Source organism: Ovis aries, chromosome 1 (genome assembly GCF_016772045.2).
Source record: "Ovis aries strain OAR_USU_Benz2616 breed Rambouillet chromosome 1, ARS-UI_Ramb_v3.0, whole genome shotgun sequence".
NCBI classification, from domain to species: domain Eukaryota; kingdom Metazoa; phylum Chordata; class Mammalia; order Artiodactyla; family Bovidae; genus Ovis; species Ovis aries.
In genome coordinates this window covers 148,271,080-148,289,723 of record NC_056054.1, presented here as the reverse complement: position 1 = coordinate 148,289,723, position 18,644 = coordinate 148,271,080, and the positions used below count along the sequence as shown (strand labels likewise).

Genomic DNA, 18,644 nt, shown 5'->3' with positions numbered 1-18,644 from the left:
TTATTGAATATAGTAATATCTTGATATTTTTATGTTAATTTTATTGTAAATTGAAAATTTCATAAGCTGGCCTAGAGTGATTGTAATAACTCTGCCTACAAAGTCTTTCCAAAAGACTGTCCCAGAGATACAAGAGTAATAGGGTAATATAGCAAATTGACTCTGATGTAATGACAATTGATCACATCTGTTCACTCCGGATTAGTGGTCACAGATATTTCAAATATATACATTTGATGGAAACTTTGGAAATACACCTAAAAATGTTGGATTTTCCAACTCCCAGTGGAAACTGTCCTCCTTGACATCTTAGTACTGAAAGATTTAATTCTGGGTCCTACAAGGATATAATCTATAAATTAGATCTGGAAAGCAGCAAAGGCAACCTGGACTTGAAGTAACACTTCTGCTCTCCAGGGCTACTATTGAGGGAAGGGAAGAGGCTACAAGGGAAGGAGTTATGAAGTGAAGAAGGATTGTAGCACACACCACCTAAGTAAATTCAAATGCTATAGGTGGGTCTGGAATAAGATCTCAATTGTTTTATTTTTGCATCTTGTGTTTTCATTTATTTAGTTTACACATGGCTGGTGAATTATGAGTTGGCTGCTGCTGCTGACCTTATTCAGTATATCAGTTTCTACCAGCAGTGAGCTGTAAATTATAGACACAATATTAATAATTATAGACATAATAATTTTGTAATTAAATTTACATCGCCATTTACATCTAAAACCCAATAAAATTATGTTATTTCCTAAACTGTAATATCAGAGAACATCTTAGATGGAACTTGGTGGAGAGTCTGTGTCATTTCAGTTTACGTGAGGATTTCTTTCCTTCCAAAAGTTAAAGGTCAGAGCAAAGCATGATTAAGGGCTTTAAATTCATATATATTAAGATTCAGCTATTAATACTTTAATTTTAAACATAGCTACCTTTAATGATGATGTACTGGAGTGGTTTTTGCACCACGTTACAATATTTCAAATTGCTAGTCACCACAGGCCTGCCTCACTTTAAATCTCCTTGTGCCAATTTGCATCACTAATGGGCTCGCCAAGAGAGAAACTGTAAAAAGAAAATGTGGCAATTAATAGTGAATGCTTGACATATTGTGACATTATCAATATCTTTATGTTGATTTATATTTTGGAGTCAATGCTTACTCATAAAATATTTCTGAATTTATTACTTTGCAAAATTTTTTAAAAAAAGATGCCCACGGCATTATCGTGGATGCCATTTTTTTTTTTTTCAGGAACATTTCTAAAAAAAAATAGATCCCAAATATCTTAACATTCACATTTTAGCTTCTGCCATTTTAACCTGTATGTTATTTAGAGTAGCCATGCACTATCAAGAATAAAACTAGATGCTATTTTATTTAAGTAAAAGGCAGAAGTATCTGACTATATAAATATTTCCGGGATTTACATCCGAACAAGGCATGACAGGAAAAAAAGGAGGAAAAAAAAAAAAGGAGGGTTTTCCTGCCAAATGCATCTGTGTGAATTTTCCTCAGAAAGGGTTCTTTTAAAAAGCCTTTGTATGTTCAAAGCCACTCCACACAGGCAATTAAAGGCAGATATGAAATGACAGATCACAAGACATGAGTTTAAATGTGAGGGGTTTTTTTCCCCCTCTCGGTTAAACATCGCAGCAGGCGTTACAATACCAGAGGTAACGAATCAATTAAATCCATTTTCCCCTCCGCGCCTCTGAAGCTGCGTGTGTAGTGTTGCTGTGTAGTTTAGAGCCTGAGCAGTAGGACCCAGGGGCCTCCGCAGCCACCAATAGAAGCGCGCACTTGCACCTATTTGCATGCAATGCCCTCTGCTCTGCGCATTAATAGTAATAGAGATAACGGGGTTGAAAGAATTCTCTACTGAAGAAGGATTGGATTTTTTCAGGGTACTGATACCGAGAAGAAACCCGACTTCAATCACTCCCCATTTCCCACTCAACATTTGTAAGTCACAGGCAGCTTTTGCTTGGTTAATAAAGTCGGGGAGGTCTCGGTGCCCAGCAAAGTTGGGAGGACTGCGCCTGCACCCCGGAGCCGCTAGATCGAGGAAAACAGTCTTATCAAAGGGTAAGTCTCCCAAACGATGGCAAAGGAAGTGACAGCCGGCTTTCGAATTGTCTAGAAGCACACGCTCCGTTTTACAGCGGCGGTGGTGGGAGTGCAGAATGGGTGCGTAAAGGACCCTGCAGTTTGTCCAGAAATTGTGACGGATGCACCAGGGTCTTTGCGGGTAGAATCAAAAACCCTCAGGCTACATCGGAAATTGCAGCCTTACGCTCGGGCGGGATTCAACAAGTTTCCCCGCAGGGATATGTGTGTTTATTTCCTTGCAAGTTGTGCTGAGTGTCCCTTCAGTGTGGGCTTGAGCTGGCTTCACAAAGAAGTTTCCGCGATTTGTGTCTGTTGTAGGTGTTTGGATGAATCCTTGTTTGGGAGGTTCTGTCGCGCATCTGGGCTTCCCGGGGAAACACTGGAAAACTGCTTCGAAGGATGCTCCTAGCATCAGCGGCCTGCTGGGTTGATGCTGGGCAACTTTGCGGCGTAATCTCGGTGTCTCTGACCGCACCGCGGTTCATGATGCGGACAGGGGTGCAGAAACCTCCGGGTCCAGGGCCATTTGGGCTCCTAAACTTTGAAAGCATTCTCCAAGAAGGGGGATGAAAAGGGGGGCTTTGAAAATCAGCATTACTGGGTGAATTTTGGTAAACTCTTCAGGGTATTTAGTGGAGTCTTTCAAGATCTGCGTTTTCAACCTGCAGTTTGGGCCTGGAAATGGAGTGCTGATGTGGAGAAGGTGGCGGTTTAGAGCTAAGGCGGGGAGGAGGGGGCTTTTTCTGTAGGAGAGCGGAAGAAGAGCAGATAGATGAATTAACAAGGTGCGTCCCATCTTTCACACACAAAAACCACACGCATGGGACGTGCCAGGAAGCGCTCCAGTTGATCGCGTTTAACTGGAAAATGTATTGCAGGCGGGGGGTGGGGGGCGCGGGGGGGGGCGGGGGTCCAGCCGCCTCTGTATTATTGATGAAGCGATGAGCCCTTCTGGGGTCCCTTCTACCTCCTTCTCCCTGCCCTCTCTTCACTCCCGGGCTCTTCCTGCCTGGGGTTCCGGGGTTGGCGCGGGTGCCACCGGCGCACTGCTCAGCCCCGCAGCGCTGCGGACACAATGGGGAGAGGCGCGCATAGCCCGCCGGACTGGCGAAGCAGGAAGCGCAGTGAGGCAAGCTCGCTGCCGCAGCCCGGGCGGCCGTTCAGCCCGGGGGTTCCAGCGCTGCGGAGGCCGTTTGCACCCTGCAGCCGCATGCCGCGAGGTCCCCGAGGGGCCGGCGCAGGACGCGCACACCTGGCCACAGAGGTCCCGCGTTATCCTTCCAGGGGTCACTGTGCCGCAGGCAGACAGGTGGGATAGGCAGACGGGATGCTAAAACATGTCAGCCCAGCCCGGGGTTTGAGCTGCAGGCGCTAACCGTAGGGTGACCCCCGAGTCCCAGCGGGACCTGCACTCTAAGGGTAAAGAGGACGACGAGGAAAGAAGGGAAGCGCTAATGAGGCTTGGAGAAGAGAAAGGCAGCAAGTGATTTGGGCCAATCCTGGTCATGGGCCAGGCTTTCCTTGGCTCTTTTAACTGGGCTTGCCTTAGATGCGGCTTTGAAATGCGCTTCCTAACCTTTCTGCGGCACGAAGGGGCAGGCTTCTAGAAGCCGGAGCTCACTGGAGACTCCTTCTAGAAATGAAGGAAGGAGGTGGCCGGGCTGGGGCTGGGGGACTTCTTTCGGCAGTGTCATTTAACCCTGACCTCAGCACCTCCCACCTTTTCTCACCCCCACCGGGAGTTGCCTGACCTTGTATATTCCTCTGGGTCATGGGCTCTGTTTCTTTATAAGTGATTTTTACCAAGCTCTGTGTTACAAAGTCTCTCTGTGAAGAGACTGTATTTCCAAGTAGTGGTGGGAGATTGTTTAATTCCAAGGTGTATGGCCAACCCCTGCCTGAGCACTTGGAGGAACGGGCAGAAATTCAGGACCTATGGAATGGATCACATGGGGATGTTGGTTGATTGAAGGGGATCTTTCAGAGGAAATAACACTCTTCTGAGCACGTGGGATAAGACAATAATATCATTGCATTACATTTTATTGTGGTTTGGCAAATAGGATGTAATATTAAACATAATATTATGGGAATCCACTCTTATATAAGGCAGACAACTAGAAACCTGGCAGCTAGGCTTTAAAACCCAAATTGGATGCTCTTAGGACCGAGTATTTTGAGCGACTTAGTTTTCCAGCCATAACCTGGTATCTCCTCTGTATCTTGAGGAGGTACATGTAGCTCTTTAGAAAGCATTCTGGAAAGCATACAGCGTGTTGATTTTATTAAAGGGGTTTATTAAAGGATCTGCTGGTGTTCTAGCAACCTCCTCCCTTTCTCTCCAAAACCAGAAAAAACACCAAAATCAACAGCAGCAGCTCAGAACATATACCTAGGGAGTAGGAGGACTTTGTTTCTTAGGCATCTAGCTTGTTCCCAAAAGAGAGGGACAAGATAAAGCTGAAGAATAAGTAGGGAGTGAGGGCGTATGCTGCCATGGATTTTGGACTTGCTTTAACCTTTCTCCATGTATCTTTTGCTTTATGCGTCTTGTTGTATAATCTGAAGAATTGAAGCACAATGACACAGCTGCAGATCCCTGACAGAGGCTTGTTCTAGAAAACAGCTGTTAATCATATTTGCTATAATTTCCCACTTACTTCCTTTTACTTCCCTTCCCTTATCCTGTCCTTGAACCAGTGTTATCATCTTCTAGGCTTTTTCTGACAAAAGGTTAGTGATTTCCAGCAGTAGAGCACCTGTTCTGAGTGTGGGTTGGAGGAGAGACTCTGAGCTGCCCAGAGAGTCTTATAGGTTTAAAGCTGGCTTTCTCTTGCCCTATACGGTACACAGTAAAGAACAATATCCTAATATCTCCATATAGAATTATGTTGATTTGTATAGGTCTTTTATTTTAAATTTTAAGATTTAATTCAAATAAAAATAGCATTGATCAGAAATGAAAGGGAAGCTATACACTTGCATGCTAGATTTGGAAACTAGCATTAGACTCAGCTGAGTGATCACACCTTTTGGCATTGTCTAAACTTGATACATTAGGAGTTATTTTTATTTAGGCAAGATTTAATATGTTACTTACATTATGAGATTAAACAATTCAAGACACTGCAAAGATGTGAATTTTAACAGAAAAAAGCAAGACAGCAAAGCTAGCCCTTGGCAGCTTGATAAATGAGCAGGTGCAATGCACCATTTGAAATGTAACTTGAGGTGAGGTTCCATCCAATACACTAGGGAATGAACCCTTCCTTATCACCCAGAAAACTAAACTTATTTTTCTCTTTCTCTGAGATCTGTGAGTTCAGAAAGAAAAACATAATAGCATTTAGTAGGCAAGAATTATGACCTGGTCACTTTATCGTTTATCTCTATAAATTTGCTATTGAATTGAGTGAACAATAATAATATTGATACATTCATGTTTATACCTAAAACATAGTTCTATATGGACCAGCCAGTTATCCTAATCCTATAGGAAATAAAGGTCCTAAAAGAGTAACTGGGGAAATTGAAGACACAGTGTTAGATACTCTCGTTGCCACAGATATTGCATTCAATCCTTACAGTACCCTTTTGAGATAGACTTTATTAGATTTCTTTAACTTATGAAGAGACTGAATCTCAGAGAGGTTAAACAAAATATACATAACCATTGAGCAAATAAAAGGCAGATTCACTATTAGAAAAAAGCTCTTTTTTTATAGTATAGTACATGCTTTTCCTGCATGCCATGGACCTATTTTTTTTCCCCTCATATTAAAAAAAAATTAAAATTGTGTTTCAGCAGTTATAATTTCTGAATCTCTTAAATATCTTTTTTTTCCATGTCCAAACCATTCTTTGCATTTTCTCCAGATCAATCATCTATAAAGAGTATTAACAACTTTCCAAGGATGTCACAGCCCTAGCTTCTTTAGTATGAAATCTCCACCTCTAACCCCCACCCCAACTGTACCGTCATCTTTCGAAATCAGGAAACAGGAATGAAACAGGGCCTTCATCATTTGCTCTGATATGTGGACAAATATAGCCAAGCTGTCTGGGAAGAATCCATCAAGTAATTCTCAGATTGAAAATTGTGAAGCTCTACCTTCACATTTCTGCACACATGGCCTCTCTGATCTGGAAGAGTCTCCCTTTCTCTTGGCTAAACTCTATTCATTCATCTAGAAGATTGATATTTCTCCTCCACTAAGAAATTTCTCTATCTATTCCGACCCTCATAGTTTTTACACACCTCTGAAATTCCCAATCAATTCTATCTGCCATCTAATTTGGTTTTAATTTGTGTTATATATTTTACATAAATTATCTGTCAACTATAATTTTCTGTTTTCTAATTAGTGTACCAAATTTAGGCCTTATTGTCTTTTTATTCTCTTCAATCACCCTAGATAGTATGATGCATATCTAGAGTTTTAATAATGAAATAAAAAATTTATATCTTTAGTCCATATATTTTTCCTGAATGCCATATCTATATTGCCAAGGAATTACTTGACATCTTCATGTAGAGACAAATCACAAATATTTTAAAGGAAAATATAATAGAAGAAACCATTTGAAGCCACATACATTATCTCTCTTGCCAAACTGCTCTTTTACTCTGATTTCCAGTCATAAGTAGCACATTATGCATCCAGCCATCTTTGATATATTCCTCTGGGTTCCCTGGTGGCTCAGATGGTAAATAATTCACCAGTAATGCAGGAGACCCAGGTTCAACCCCCATGTCCAGAAGCTCCTCTGGAGAAGGGAATGGCTACCCACTCCAGTATTCTTGCCTGGAAAATTCCATGGACAGAATTCCATGGCAGGTGATAGTCCATGGCATTGCAGAGTTGGACATGACTAAGCAACTAACACTTCACTGCCTTATCAGCTACATTCAATCAGTGAGAAAAAAAAAAAAATGTACTGATGACTTTCTTTCTCTTAAACCTAATCTCTTCTTCCCAGAGACAGACCTGCCGCCCGTTCCTACTCATGCTTCCTAGGATTCCCCTTCTAAGCCATCACCTCACCTCCATTCTTGCCCCACTTGAGTTCATGTACATTATGTCCGCAAAGTCTTCTTTCTAAGGCACAAACAATGAAATCCAAACCCCTTATCATATTATTCAAGGTACTCAATCATCTGGACCCAGAATTCCTCTCTTTAGTCTTCAACTTTCACTCATAGCCCAGTTGGTAAAGAATCTACCTGCAATGCAAGAGACCCTGGTTTGATTCCTGGGTTGGGAAGATCCCCTGGAGAATGGATAGGCTTCCCATTCCAATATCCTTGGTAAAGAATCTGCCTGCAATGTAGGAGACCTGGGTTTGACCCTTGGGTTACGAAGATCCCCTGGAGAAGGGAAAGGCTACCCACTCCAGTATTCTGATCTGGAGAATACATGGAGTCGCAAAGAATCGGACACAACTAAACAACTTTCACTTTGCCAATCACTGTGAAAATCGACTTTCATTTTCTCAAATATTCATGATTTGTCATAACTTTCGCTTTTGTTTATGCTAGAACTTCTGTCCAGATTAGTTCTCACTTTCTTGATTCCCGGGTGACCTTTGAAAATATGAATCAGTCATCACTTCTCTTTTGAAGAGTTTCCTATTAAGTAAATAGATTTAAATCTTTTTATCCTCTCAATAATAGCTCCAAAATTCCACTGCATTTGTTTATTCATTTCCAACATGAGATTGTGAATTCCTTGAAGCAGCTATTCTGAAACTTTGTTCATTGAACCAAGAAGACCTCCAAATTAACAAAAATGACACTTAAACTACTACTCCCTAGACTCCTTATCTCTGCTAGATTTAATACATTAGAACAAATGGGGTTGGGATTCTGGAATCTACATTTTAGCAAGCATTTCAGGTGTAACTAGGCACTTAAGAGTTTATCACAATGATTATTCCTCAGCCTAGCCAGGTCTTATGGAGATTAATTTAGCAGTTGATGGAGGAATCATCAACATAGCTTCTTATGTCTTATTGAGAGCTATGAGCATAGTTTCTTAGATTACTGTGTTTCAGAGAAAGATTTGATTAGACAGTATAGTCAGTTAAATTATATGATTCATTCTTACCGAAATGAAAGAGGCCTGCATCAGAAAAGGCACCCTTCTCAAGAACAGAGTTCAAAGGTCACCTAAGATGGCCTTTAGAGTTGAAGTGCTGCTGTTCAGAGTGCTTGGAACTTTTAATGACTCTGAGTTTTTATTATTATGTCATATTCACTTGGCAAAGACAGAAAATGCTGAAACAAATGTCTGTGAGTTACCACCAGATTAATTATGTATTAAACATAAAATTGAAGCCCTCAATGTACTTTTTCAGACTGTATCGCCCTCCAAGAGGTAACCAGTGTGTCAATTTGATATTATAATTCCCATACCATTCCTTGTGAATTTACTATGTGTATTATCCCCTTTCAATCATACAGTATTATATTAAGTAAGTAAAATATTCATAAAAATTGCAGCATACTATATACCTCCTTGGAAATATAATTTCATGTGATTTATTCAAGTTAGTATAGAACGATCAACTTCATTAATTTTTATTACTGTGTAGTACTTCATTTTCGGAGAAGGCAATGGCACCCCACTCCAGTACTCTTGCCTGGAAAATCCCATGGATGGCGGAGCCTGGTGGGCTGCAGTCCATGGGGTCGCTATGAGTCGGACATGACTGAGCAACTTCACTTTCACTTTTCACTTTCGTGCACTGGAGAAGGAAATGGCAACCCATTCCAGTGTTCTTGCCTGGAAAATCCCAGGGACAGGGGGAGCCTAGTGGGCTGCTGTCTATGGGGTCGCACAGAGTCGGACACGACTGAAGTGACTTAGCAGCAGCAGTACTTCATTTTATAAACCTACTACAATTTACTTTTCCCTGTCTCATTAGTGGGTTTCCCTGATAGCTCAGTTGGAAAAGAATCTGCCTACAATGCAGGAGACCTCGCTTTGATTCCTGGGTTGGAAAGATCTGCTGGAGAAGGGATAGGCTACCCACTCCAGTATTCCTGGCCTCATTAGTAGGCATTTCTAATTTCCCACTTTAATGAACACCATATAAATAATCATTCTGAATTATTACATTTATTACTGTGCAAATATTCAAGATTTTTTAAGGCATATGCTTATGAATGAAACTGATTGATAATGTGGAATTTACATCTTTCCTTTTTTCAGATATTGCCCATAACCCATGTAGGCTTTCAGCATTTGCAATTTGCAAGTACATTCATGAGAACTACCATTCTATCTACTCTTGTCAACATTTAATATTGTTACTTTTTGAGTGAGTGAATCAAAGTCTCTCAGTCATGTCTGACTCTTTGCAACTGCAAGGACTGTAGCCCACCAGGCTCCACTGTCCATGGAATTCTCCAGGCAAGAATATTAGAGTGGGTTGCCATTCCCTTCTCCAGGGGATCTTCCCAAACCAGGGATCGAACCCAGCTCTCCTGTTTTATCTTCTTTTAGTTTTGCTTCCTTTTGGTCTTTACCCTACTGGGTTCTTTGGGAACTGTGCATATATATGTGTAACAGCATTTTCCATACCTCTTCATTTTAGCTTAGGCTGGATTTGAAGAGCCAAAACAGGAAAACACTTAAGAAGACCTGACACTCTCACAGAGAAACAAATTAGAGCTGCTGTTTCTTTTAGCTTTCCTTTCCTGTTCTTTATTATTTTTTTAAATGTAATCTATCCTTTTATCAACCTTCATCATTTCATACTGTAAGGAAGTGAAATCACTAAAGGCAAATAACCCTATGAATCTGCTGAGTGTGTGAAATTGTTACTTTTTAAAATTTATCAGTTGCATGGTTTTAATTTGTCTTCTTTGATTATATGTGCAGTGAGCATCTTTCCACTGAAAATTCACATTTCCTCTACTGTGAATTGCTTAGCCATATATTTTACAGGTACTGAGGCCTGTATCTTTCTCTTATAGATTTATTAGATATCTCTTTATGCTGTATTATATTACATTTTTGATATATGCATTGTCAATATTTTTTCCTCAGCTCTATCTTATATTTTTCTTTTTTTAGCCTAGTGTCTTTTACCTAATATATATATATACCTAATATATATACATGTATATATATTTATTGTGTTTCATTAAAAATAATACAAATTTTTCATTATGGCTTCTCCTTATTACATCTTGCTTTAGAAATCATTTATTATCAAGAAATCATAAGATATTCTCATATGATTTTCCCAAAAGTTTTTAAAATTTTGGTTTTTACAATCAGGTATAAGATCTATCTGGAACTGGTTTTAGTTTCCATATGCTAAAAAAGTGAATCTGTCATATACAAATGTTGCATATGTGGATGAATTACTTTTTTTGCTTGTAAGGCTACCTAGCGTCTGTCCTCATTTGAGACATTTTTCTGGTCATTTCTGCCAGGTTGGTATGCGGATTGTCTTCTTACTGAATCATTACAATGTTAACGAACCAGAATTAAAAGCATTAATTAAGATTTCAACCCAAATAGGTGTATATTCAGCCAGAATTAAAGAACTGCTTTTTATGACAAACTGTATAATCTTTTTAAATAGTATGGGAAACTGCTCATGTGTAATAAGCTATGCCTCTAATCATTCATTTTAATTTTAGTTCTTTATAGAACATATTCATTAATATCCCAAAGAAGTACTCCTTTTTTCATAAGACTCTAACAAAGGTAGATCTTAGAAATATACTTCAGTAGATCAAAGTAAGAATCATGACTCCCTCTAAGATGAAGCATGATTGACCATTTGCCAGGTGAATTATAAGCCAGAGGCAGAGCATTTTAGCACAACAGCCAAGAGTTTCTGATCAATGTGTGGTTGAATAAGCACTCTAAAATATTAATCCAAGCACAAAAATTTAGAATGGAAATTGTTGTAGTGCTCTGCAGCATAGTATATTGGTATGCTGTGTACATAGTATATTAAACTTTACTCTGGAATGAGAATCTAGGAGGATTGTAAAACAAATACTCCAGCTTCTATACCCTCATAGGCTGTTTCTGTAATAATTTGCTTTTTATTCTGCAGTGAACAACAGAATAACAAACATGTTTGTGCTAAGCAAGTCTTAGATTATTTAAGTATTGGGTAGTTATTGAAGAGGGTTTAAGAATGACCTACTTAGCCAATGAGAGAATCTTTTATTTATAAGTTCCCCTGAAGAAAGGTAAAATTAAAAAATAAAAACAACTCTATATCAGATACAAACTACTACCAAGCCATTAATTTCAAGTCTTTTTAATTGGAGCTCTTTATAATAATGTTGATGGAGGAAAAGAACTGTTTCAGGAAATGAACAAACTCATGATGCACTCTTGCTTATTCATTCTTTTGTTGCATCTATACATGTTTCAAGTCTGAATTACTCCAGTGTATTGCTTTTCACACGTTCTGGATTACTCTTCTAACTTTTTTCCATTTCTCTCTCTTCTGCCTAGGGGTAGCATCTCTTTTAATATACCCCACACTTCACTATCCTTCAACACACCATTTTGGTTCCAACTCATTGCCTTTGCCTTTCTCTCTACTTTAAATATCCTTTTTCTTCTCTGTCTAATGAAAAGAGTCATCATCCTTAATCATATGGATGATTCATGTGATTCATATATTATATTATATAACTTAATATAACTTAACTTCAAAGTATAACTTAATTATTACCTCTTTTTGAAAGCATTTCCTAATTTACCCCCAGGAAGCTAGTCTCTCACTTGTGTTTCAGTAGGTCTTAGCACTTACATGTATTACCCTTTATTATAATAAATATTTCTGTGTTTTAATGACCAGACTTTGATAGAATAGGAGAAAGATGATAAACAATTTCACAGTGTATCCAGCTAAACCTTCACTGTCTAACACTCTAACCACTATTTGTTTGTGCCTAGTGAGAACTTAGACTGTAGCGAGTGTGACAGGGGAACTGAATATTTAATTATATTAATTCAAGTTGAATTACTTTAAGTTTCAGTTGAAATAGTAACATTTTACATAGTCAGTAGTCACATATATCTAGTGGCTAACATATTTGGTATGGCAGATATGAAATACTTCTGTCCTTGTAGAAGCTTGCACAGTAGAATTTAGGACGAATGAATGAATGGAGGAATGAATTCTACAGGATAGGCTACTAACATTTGCTTTGCAATGGACAGATGCCACTGTGTTGAATTGTATCTATGACTGTGTTTTGAGGATCATTTCACAGCTTTATGGAGAGAAACAGATAATCTCAACTTGACCAAGAAGGTAATAACAATATAAAACACCAAAGAAATCAAAGGGAGTATTCAAGTTTATCTTTGGTGAATTCCTTAGATATTCACCCAAGACCTGCTTATCTGAGATGGCAGTATAGCAAACATCATCTTTTAAGACAAAGCCACACAAGAATAGGATTGAGCCAGAGGTATTAATTCTATCCCTTAAGACTGAGAGTTCTTCAGATGAGGAACCGAATTTTGTATTAATATATAAATACGAACTTAATTTTATGTTAACTCACCTGACACATTAGGTGCCTATTATCCAAAAGAATGAAAGAAAGAGAACAAACAAACAACATCAACTAAAAAAAACCAACTGTTGATAAGGATGTGGAAGCACTAGAACTGCCGTGCTAATATTAATGATGGGAATGTAAAAGGACGCAGTTATTATGGAAAATAGAATGGTGGTCCCTCAAAAACCTAAGCTGAATTACCATAGGATCTAGCAACCCCACTTCTAGGTGTATACCCAAAAGATTGAAAACAGAGAATGCAATAGATATTTTTCCTGCCATGCTCGTATTGACATTATTCACAATTCCCAAAAGGTAAGAAGGGCTCAAATATCTTTCAACATAGAAAGGGATAATTAAAATATGTTATATACGTAAGTGAATATTATTCAATCTTAAAAGGAAACAGTTTCTGATACGTGGTACAATATAGATGAATCTTGAAAACATTGTTAATTGACATTGTAAGACATAAAAGAATAAAAACTGTAGGATTCCACTTACATGATGTACTTAGAATAGTCAGATCCATAGAGACAGTAAGTAGAGTAGTGGTTATAAGGGCTGAGGTAAGAAGGAATGGGAGTTATTGTTTAATGAGTATAGCCTTTCAGTTTAAGATGATGAGAACATTCTGGAAGTGGATAGGAGTGATGGTTCCTCAACAATGTGAATGTATTTAATGCCACTTAGTTGTATACTTTAAAAGGTGAAAATGTTAACCTTTGTGATGTGTATGTTTTACCACATGAAAAATTATTTTGATAAATATTTATTAAGGTAATGCGTGGTTAGACACCTTCATCTCTTAGAAAAATATCCATCCTTCCAATGTGGCCTCTCAATGCCCTTTGGAATGTAAAACACAACCCCATAGAATAGTCTCTCTGCTTATTAATATTGAGAAAGGTGATCAGCCTATTTCCATAAAAGAAACTTTATAGACAGTGAACATACATGCAGTGCATCTGGTCTGTGGAATGTACTCTATTAAACAAGCACATTTAATAGAGGGAGGGAAGAAACCCTTAACAGTGAGCATTGTGCTTCTGGCTATGACAGCTGCTAAGGTGTGAATGGAGGTTTTGGAACGAAATCACTGCATAACTGGAAGCAGTGAAGTAAATGTGAAGCCCAAGAGGACTTTGTGTTGAGGTTGATACAAAGCAGCCAGTAGGCAATGCCTTAGCCACCTACACATGCAAACTGCTAGATCAAAGACCAAATGATCAAATGGGATTACTCCAGTGACACAAATGTATGCGGTTATCGAGGATTGCACATTATGGAGCATATGCTCCTTTGCTGACTCCTTGGGGGGCAGGATGTGTACAAGGAAAGGTCTTATTGTAGAGATGATAAGAACGCTGATTGCTCTCAATGCTGGGAAAAAAAGCAAGAGTCATATCCTCCCATTTTGTGTTTTCTTTCCTTAATGTGATGATTTACCCTCTTATATAATATTGTTTTAACCCACCCTTTTATTCTATACCATTAAATTTTCTAGGCAGGTGCAACTTGGCATCTAATGGATAACTGTTCTTCATAGATGATGATCTATCACACATAAAAAGGATCCTGAACACACTGCTATATTTAAAATGGACAACCGATGAGGACCTACTATATAGCAAAGGAACACTGCACAATGTTCTGTAATAACCTAAATGGGAAAATGATTTTAAAAAAATAGATACATGTATATGTATAAGTGAATCACTTTGCTGTACACTTAAAAACTAACACAACACTGCTAATCAACTATACTCCAATATGAAATAAAAATTAAAAGAAAAAACATCCTGAAATTTACTTTACTTGGTACATTACTCAAAGACAAAGATATTCATATACCATGCAAACAGACCTTGAGCTGTGTAAATTATTTTTCTAGGAGGGTAATACATTGGATTGACTCGGTTTTGCTTTTTTGCCAAATGCTGTTGATTGCAGGTGCTTTTCCACCAAATTGAATTCAGATTAGTGAGTACAAGAGTGTAAAAGAAGAGTCCAGTTTTATTAGTTTATTAGAATAATATTCTGACTAGACAGATTAATCAATTTTTTTCATTCTGAGCACAGTAAGATAATTTGGGAGTATAAAGCAAGCTATTTTTAAAGTGGTATCCTGAAATGAGAGCTTGAGCAGAGGTCAGGGAATATATCAGAAAATAATTTGTATATTTTTCTAGAGCTGTAGTTATAGCTAATATAATAGTGAATTTTATTTTACTTATTTTACTTTAGTTGCTACTGCCAGAGAAGCAAAGAAATATTTTGTTATAAAGCCATACAGCTTTGCCTATCCTCCTACAGTTCACCTACTTTATGAAGGTGAACTTCATATTATTTATTTTACTTTAGTGTTGCTACTGCCAGAGAAGCAAAGAAATATTTTGTCATAAAGCCATATAGCTTTGCCTATCCTCCTACAGTTCACCTACTTTATGGATTTTTAATTGAGACACAGAAGGTACATAACATTGCACAATTTTAAGGTAATAAAATGTTGAGTTGATACACTTATATAGTGCAAAATGATTACCACCATAGCATTAATTAACACCTGTATTACATAACATAATTACAATTTCTTCATTGTGATGAGAACATGTAGAGTTCACTTGCAAGTGTCAAGTATACAGTACCATAGTTTTAACTATAAGCACCATCGTGTACATTAGATTCCCACCTTGCATTTTCTTTCATCTTTTTTTCATTTTCATTCTTTCTCCATTAAGACTCTCCACTCTTCCTGAAAGAAGTAATTTAAAAGAAATTATCATACTAAGTGAAGTAAGTCGGACAGAGAGAGACCAATATCATATATTACTTATATGTAGAAACTAAAAAAAAGATACAAATGAACTCATTTACAAAACAGAAACAGATTCACAGACTTCAAAAACAGCCTTATAGTTACCGAAAGGGAAAGGTGCGCTGGGAGGGATAAATTAGGAGGGTGGGATAATCATATAAACAGTACTATAGATAAAATAGATAGTCAGCAAGGATCTACTGCATAGCACAGGAAACTGTACTCCATATCCAGTAATAAGCTCAATGGGAAAAGAATTATAAAAGAGTGGATGTATATGCCTGAATGACTGGATCACTTTGCTGTACACCTAAAACTAGCATAATGGTATGAAGCAGCTATACTGTAATAGAAAATAAAATTTGTGTCACAAAGGAAAAAAATAAAAGGCATGACATAAAAATACACCAGGAAATGACATACAGAATACAGAAAATTCCCCACTGGATCTTTGTTTTACATTGAAATTCTTGTCCTCCATTACTTTCCCAGAATAAGCATGAACAAGCCATAGTTCACTTCATCAAACATATATTAAATACCAATCTTTATGATGCAGGGTACTGGATATTAAATGGCGTGGAAGTGGATGAAAGTGATCTCCACCCTCAGTAAATTCATGTTCTAGCATGGAGTAGCTCCCGCCCAACAGTATCAGTAGGCTTTTCTCTCTGCTTTCCTTTCCACTTCTCTAATTGTGTGTAACACCTGTTCACACACAGTTGTCTCAGAAAAATCTATTTTTCTTCTCTTTTAAGACAATCATTCTCATTGGGGTAAGAAGTTGTCCATTTTCCTCTTTCCTGTATTTTCAACCTTTTCATTCACTGGCTCCTTTACTTATTTTTATAATTATTTCCACTCAAGGAAAACAAAAGCCTTTCAAAAATTTTCCCTTAAAAATTTGTTTTAAGTCCCCTATATCTAGGTAAAATTGTATCTGCTGGGGGAAAAAAATGTTGTTCAGTCACTAAGTCACACCCAACTATTTGTAACCCCATGGCCTGAAGCATGGTAAGTTCCTCTGTCTTCCACTATCTCCAAGAGTTTGCTGAAACTCATGTCCACTGATTTAATAATGCTATCCAACCATCTCATCCTCTGCCATCCTATTCTCCTTTTGTCTTCAATCTTTCCCAGCATCAGGGTCTTTTCCAATGAGTTGGCTCTTCACATCAGGTGGCCAAAGTATTGGAGCTTCAGCTTCAGCATCGGTCCTTCCAATGAATATTCAGGACTGACTGCCTTTAGGATTGACTGGTTGATCTTCTTGCAGCCCACAGTACTATCAAGAGTCTTCAGCACCACAGTTCAAAAGCTTCAATTCTTTGGCACTCAGTCTTTATGGTCCAGTTCTCACATCCATACATGACTACTGTGAAAACCACGGCTTTGATCATATGGACCTTCATTGGCACAGTGATGTCTCTGCTTTTTAATATGCTGTCTAGGTTTGTCATACCTTTCTTTCCAAGGAATGAGTGTCTTTTAATTTCATGGCTACAGTCACCATCCACAGAGATTTTGGAACCCAGAAAATAAAATCTGGCACTTCTTCCACTTTTTCCACATCTATTTGCCATGAAGTGATGGAACCAGATGCCATGATATTAGTTTTTTGAACATTGAATTTTAAGCCAGCTTTTTCACTCTCCTCTTTTACCCTCCTCAAGGGACTCTATAGTTCATTTCGGTTTCTGCCATTAGAGTGGTATCATCAGGTTATCTGAGGCTGTTAATATTTCTCCCATCAGTCTTGAATCCAGCATGTGCTTCATCCAGTCTGGCATTTCACATGATATACTCTGTATATAAGTTAAATAAGCCTTGTCATACTACTTTCCCAATTTTGAACATCTGTTGTTCCATGTCTGGTTCTAACTGTTGCTTCTTGACCTGTCTACAGGTTTCTTAGATGACAAGTAAGGTGTCTGTCTTCTTTAAGAATGTTCCACAACTTGTCAAAGCCTTTATCAAAGTTAATGAAGCAGAATTAAATGTATTTCTAGAACTCCCTGTTTTCTCTCTGATCCAATGAATGTTGGCAACATGATCTCTGGTTCCTCTGCCTCTTTGAAATTCAGTTTGTACACCAGGGAGTTCTCAATTCACGTATTGCTAAAGCCCAACTTGAAGGATTCTGAGCTACAAAGATCATAATCAATCTGATTTCAGTATTGTACATCTGGTGATGTCCACATTATGTACAGAGTTGTTCTTGTGTTGCAGGAAAAGGGAGTTTTCTATGACCAGTGTGTTCTATTGACAAAATTCTGTTAGTGTTTCCCTTTTATTTTATACTCCCAGACCAAAGTTGCCTGTTTTGCATGCCAATCCTGGATGATGAAAAGGACATATTTTTTGGTGGTGGTTACTAACCTAGAGTTGGTCATCTTGGACTTTTACATCATGTGAGCCTTAGGAAGCATTACTACAAACACAGATAGTGGAGCTGATGGAATTCCAGCTGAGCTATTTAAAATCCTAAAAGGTGATGCTGTTAAAGTGATATATTCATATGTCAGAAAATTTGGGAAACTCAGCAGTAGCCACAGGACTGGAAAAGGTCAGTTTTCATTCCAGTCCCAAAGAAAGGCAATGCCAGAGAATGTTCACATGATAGAAAAGTTATACTCAAAATCCCTCAACCTTTACATGATGGAGAATAAGATGATGTGGTGTTCATAATAATTAATAATGATGCTTGTACATGATGCTATTTATGGATGCTCCTTCAGCATTGCTTTCTTGGCACATAATCCTACAAATCAGTGAGCAGGCAATATCACCACTGTCTTCCAGAAAAGAAACTTGTGATTTTCGTGTGCACAGTTTCATAGATAACTAGCAGAGCTTTGATTCAAATACTGTTCTGTTTAACTCCTAACATTAAGATACCTCATGCAAATTTGTCCCTCCATGGCAAAGTTTCTTAACTTTGCAGCACATTGAAATCACCTAGAAAGTTTTGTTTTCTTTCTTCTTTTTTTGTAATCCCATTGTCTAACCTGAACTCCACATCATTTATATCAGAATCCCTTAGGATATGAAGCAGTCATCAATTTCTAAAAAAAATTCTTAGGTGATTCTAATGAGCAGAAAAGATAACCACTGTTTTATAGTAAACATTTTGATGATACTCAAGTCTTTATCTC

The 18,644-nt window shown here is 38.1% G+C and overlaps 1 protein-coding gene across 9 annotated transcripts in view; it reads left to right on the top strand.

The window, feature by feature from the left end:
* The first annotated feature begins 1,845 nt into the window (after positions 1–1,845).
* The window catches only part of ROBO1 (roundabout guidance receptor 1), a 1,286,018-nt gene continuing 1,269,219 nt past the window's right edge, over positions 1,846–18,644 (top strand). For all 9 annotated transcript variants that reach the window (XM_060416459.1, XM_060416456.1, XM_060416445.1 and 6 more), the window contains exon 1: positions 1,846–2,095. The gene's annotated coding sequence lies outside the window, so the exon portion shown is untranslated. The remainder of the gene's footprint in view (positions 2,096–18,644) is intronic.